Source organism: Citrus clementina, unplaced genomic scaffold, assembly GCF_000493195.1.
Source record: "Citrus clementina cultivar Clemenules unplaced genomic scaffold, Citrus_clementina_v1.0 scaffold_4, whole genome shotgun sequence".
Classification (NCBI taxonomy): Eukaryota; Viridiplantae; Streptophyta; class Magnoliopsida; order Sapindales; family Rutaceae; genus Citrus; species Citrus x clementina.
In genome coordinates this window covers 11,865,832-11,871,251 of record NW_006262274.1, presented here as the reverse complement: position 1 = coordinate 11,871,251, position 5,420 = coordinate 11,865,832, and positions in this window count along the sequence as shown.

Sequence of the window (5,420 nt, the reverse complement as noted above, 5' to 3'; positions counted from 1 at the left end):
AAGGTTAGTTTGACCAACTCTATGTTTTATATTTAATACTTTGACTGTGAAAATTGATGATTTTTTAAGAAAAATGTTTAGATTGAGTTGTTTGCACGCACACACAAGCTTAAATTTCTCTAATCTTTACTTAATTGAGGAAATTAAAGTCTTCATTACATGAATTAGTGCTTGCTGTGAAAAATTCCTAGACATTTTTTGTTCAATTTCATTATTAATGCATTTTAAAAAAAAATTCAAATGAAAAATTCATGATGCATGTGCATTCTCATGTTCTTACATGATTATATGTTTTTAAATCTTAAGAGTCCCTTTTTTTTTTTAAGCAAAACTCAAATTTTTTTAAAGTGCATTGACAAGCTTTTCCCATCACCACTGAGCATGTTGTGTTCTTTTAGTCATAACATTGTCTACGGAACTCCAACTTCAGTTCTATAAAATCCTGTGACAAGCTGATTCAATAAGATTTCCAAGGTGTGTAGATCGTTTTTGGTATTTTTCTGTCTTATTCATTCTCAGTTTAATTTTGAAGTGCTCTGCTCTGCACTGTGTGTCTGTTTCAAAAAATGTCATGCATGAGATTTCGTTTTTGGTATTTTCCTTTTTGTTTCTGACTTGTTTGAGTTGGTTATGTTCTTTTGTTGCTCTTGAACGAAATTACATGGCAAACTTCTTTCCTTTTGCACTCTTTTGGCAAAAGAGGGGGAGTAATTTATTTCAAGTCTTCAATTGCTCAATGCAATGAGTTAGGGGGAGTAGTATTGTCAATTCTAGGGGGAGTTTTTATTTTTGTTCAAGAATTTTTGGATTTTTGGATTTTTGGATTTCTAGTTCCTAGGGGGAATTTATTTTTTTATTGCTCTTAATTTTCTGCTTAATGTTGTTTTTCCATTTATTGATCAATAAAATTAGCATTTTGTTTTAATTCTTACCTTGGTTTATTTTCATGAACTAACATGCTAATTGCCAATTATTTTGGCTAGTTCTTTTTGTTGTTTATACTTGTTTCATATTCATATCGTAGCGCCAAGTTTCTTGGAAGACTTGTGTTGGATTGCTTTTGCCCCAAGAATGCCAAAGGGAGAGATTGTTAAGTCCATTATTTATAGAGTTGGCATCTTGTGGCAAGTTTAGTTAAATTAGAAGTTTATTTATTGCATATCTTGTAATAGAGATTAATTTATTAATTCTCTAATTTAGTGAGATTCTAATTTATTAAAACTATTTGTTTACTAATTTAATTAGATGTCTAATTTAGCAAGTCAATTAATGGTGGGATTCTATAATTGGCGCATGAGATCTATTCAGAGTAAAAAGTTGGTTCAAACAAGAAGTTCATTAAATGCCCTAGATATTTCTTGGGAGACAAGTAAGGCAAGAAGATCATATTTATTCCTATTCAGATTCATGAGAATTATAAGAGGAAGTAACCTCTTATTTGGAAAGAATCCAAGTCTTTTAAAACTTGCTATTTTGGTGAAATTCTAGTGTCTATATAAAGAGAGATATTTCACAATTGAAGGCACGCACAACACAGAGCATAAAGAAGAGAAGCAAAATTCAGCTTCCTCCTTAGAGAATCCGGATTTGGCGCATAATATTGTGTTGATTTGTTTTCTTATCTTCTTTTCATCTCTATAGAGAGTCTATATAGATCTTAGATCACTAGACGTTGAAGAATTGAAGAATTATTATTGATTACTTTGCGAAGTGCTTTGAGTATTGTGGATCAAGAGGGGTAGTAATTATTCAAGAGAAGCAGATTCATATTATGGTTGAATAAACTATATGGTGATAAACTGTAAATGAGAGTCTTAAGTTTGGTGAATCTATATGTTGTAACATCTCAACTTAGTGAATTGTTTTTCATTTGGGCGTGGCCTCGTAGATGTAGGATTGATTAATCCGAACCACGTAAAAAACTTCGTGTTATTTATTTTCTACATTTTATTATGTTTTTGAAAATTTAATATTTTTTATGCGGATGAACAGTAATCGTGAACAGTATTGTAAACAGTTGCGGTGAACAGTAATGATAAACAGTAACTGTGAACAGTATTTCCGAAAAATTAATTAAGTTGTTAATTTTTGGTTTTTAATTACCTACATCTATTTGTAATAGATCTGAATTCCTTTCACAATCATTAGATTTAGATGTAGTTATTTTAAATTACATGTTGAGACTAATTCATGACTCAAATTAATAAGTAATCAAGATGTATTTGAGATGCAATATTAAATTTTCAAAATCACTTAGGGCTAATTGGGATTGTTTTTGGGAGGCACAAAAGTGATTTTCAAAAACTAAAAGTAAATTTTAGTATTTGGTAAATTTTGTTAGAAATCACTTTTGGAAAAATTATTTTATCTTACAATAGATTTTGAAAAGAGAAAATGAATAATTTTTTTAAATCTAATTTTGATAATTATTTTTATACTTAATACAATTCTATATTATCTTCATATACATATTATAAAAAACCGAAATTATCCTTATTAATTAAGAAATAAGATCATTAACTTCAAAGAGATTATTATTATTACCAATTATATTAAGATAGCAAAATAAAAATAAAATAAATAATATAAAACCTTTATTTTTATTTATCGATTATTATATATACACAAATAATTTATATGCATGATTATAAATATGTAAATAAATTTTATTCAACATTATGTGTAATTCAATCATTTATATTCTTACAACGGTTTAATAGTAAGATCTATCAAACACGTGCGACTATTTTTAAAATTTACAATACTTTTAAAATAAATTTTACCAAATATTTAATTGATTTTCTTCACAACTGATTATTTCTTTGCAATAGCTGACAACAATTATTTTAATTTAAAAATTATAGCATTACCAAATTAGCCCTTAGTATAATATTCTTAGGCTAAAATATTTATACTTAAACTTCAGGCATCCTTCTCATCAAGCCTTGTCAAGGCGGTCAAAATTTTGAATCATCATAGTCCTTTATTGGAAAGGTAGGCTTTGCTTCCAACAGCATTTTAACAACCGTTCAGGATTTCTACTGTTTAAAACCACAAAGGGCAAACCAACTCTCCCGCTTTTGCTTTGATTTCTATAATAGAATCCTGGCCAAACAGAAACAACTAGCAAATTATAAAGAATTGGGAGGGAGAATTAATCCATAAATGTAATGCATATATAGAGTAAATTTCTGTATAATCATAATGTTAGGACTAAATTAATTATATTACTATGAGGAGATTATAACTTAATAAAGGTAGAGTTATACAATTATTATTTTGATTTTTTTTTCAATTGTTTAGCTTAATGGCAACCTAGTCCCCTTCTCATTCATGTGAGTGAGGTTCAAATCACATACCTCTTGTTTCCAATGCGCTGCATAGATTATTAATTAATAGATCATGTTAAATCTAATGTATGGATATTGATAAAAGAGATAAACATAGTTTCAAAAAATAAGTACATATATCTATTTAGTGTTGGGAACAAACAAGGTCATCTTACATGTTTAAAGAATAAATCATTGTCCTAAACAACTCTAGAAAAATAGAAAAATATTTTATTCCATCTTAAGCCTTTAATGTAATTTATGCAATATACATAAAATTATCACTAAGTGGAGCCAAATTCCTTAAAATGGGATCTATAAGAGTTATAATTTATTAAAATGTTAAATTTATTTTTATTTATAACTAATACAAATTGAGACCATAATTTTTATTGGCAACATATAGAGGTTATTCTTGTATAAAGAATGGTTATAGGGAATGCAGCCTTTGAGTTGGATCCTAATGACTATCGGTTATTCCTATGTATTAAGGACGCAGCCTTTGAGCTGGATCCTGATAGTTCGCCTGGGCCAAATGAGTACACAAGTGCTTTCTTTAGTGCTTGTTCTGAATATTGTGGGATAAGACGTGATCGAAGGGGCAACACAATTTTTTCAAGATTCTTATTAATTGCCGAATTTAAATTCCAGCTTTATTGTCCTTTTACCTAAACCCATGGTGGCAGATAATATCACTCAATATGGGGGCAACTAAAGTACATGCATGTATCTCATACATGCATAAAAAATTACCGTTGGATTAAATGAAGTGGATCCAAAGATTCATCTTAGTGTTAAATAATAAAAAATTTTGCAAGAAATGAAAACTTGTAAAACTAGTAACTTGAAACTTTGGACCAATAAATATGAAACACATACCATTAATCATGATATTATGACCATCAAACTTGAAATCAAAGTAACTTGAAACTTTAGGCAACGAATATAAAACTTGGGATTATAAACTTACAATCCTAGGAATCATACAAATCATAGACCAATAAATATAAAACAACTACCATTAGTCTTGATATTTAGACCATTAAACTTGAAACCAAAATAACTTGAAACTCATGGTAATGAACATGAAACTTGAGATCATTAACTTGCAATCCTAAAAATCATACAAATCAAGGACCAATAAATATGAAACACCTACCATTATTCTTAACACATAGACCATTAAACTTGAATCCAAATTAACTTGAAATCTTAGGCAATGAACATGAAACTTCGGATCATTACTTTATAATCCTAAAAATCATGCAAATCATAGACCAATAAATATGAAACACCTACCATTAATTTTGACACATTGACCATTAAACTTAAAACCAAAGTAACTTAGAATCTTGGGCAACAAACATTAAATATGGGATCATTAGTTTGCAATCCTGAAAATCATGCAACTTATGGACTAATAAATATGAAACATCTACCATTAAATTGATATTGAGACCATTAAACTTGAAACTAAAGTAACTTGAAACTTATGGAAATGAACATAAAATTTGGGATCATTAACTTACAATTTCAAAATTATGGAATTTATGGACCAATAAACATGAAACAACTACCAGTAATTTGATGTTGGGACCATTAAACTTGAAAGCAAAGCAACTTGAAACTCAAAGTAATGAACATGAAACTTGGGATAATTAACTTGTAATCTTGAAAATCATGGAATTTATGGATCAATAAACATGAAACACCTACCATGAACTTGATATTGGGACCATTAAACTTGAAACTAAAGGAAATTAAAACTTAGGACAATGAACATGAAACATGAGATCATTAACTTGTAATCCTAAAAATCATGGAAATTATGAACCAATAAACATGAAGCATGGACCATTAATCTTGATTCTTGGACCATTAAACTTGAAAATAAAGGAACTTGAAACTTAGGGTAATGAACATGAAACTTGAGATCATTAACTTGCAATCCTGAAAATCATGGAATTTACGAACCAATAAATATGAAACACCGACCATTAATCTTGATATTTGGACCATTAGTCTTGAAACTAAAGGGACTTAAGACTTAGGGTAATGAACATGAAACTTAGGATCATTAACTTGAAATCC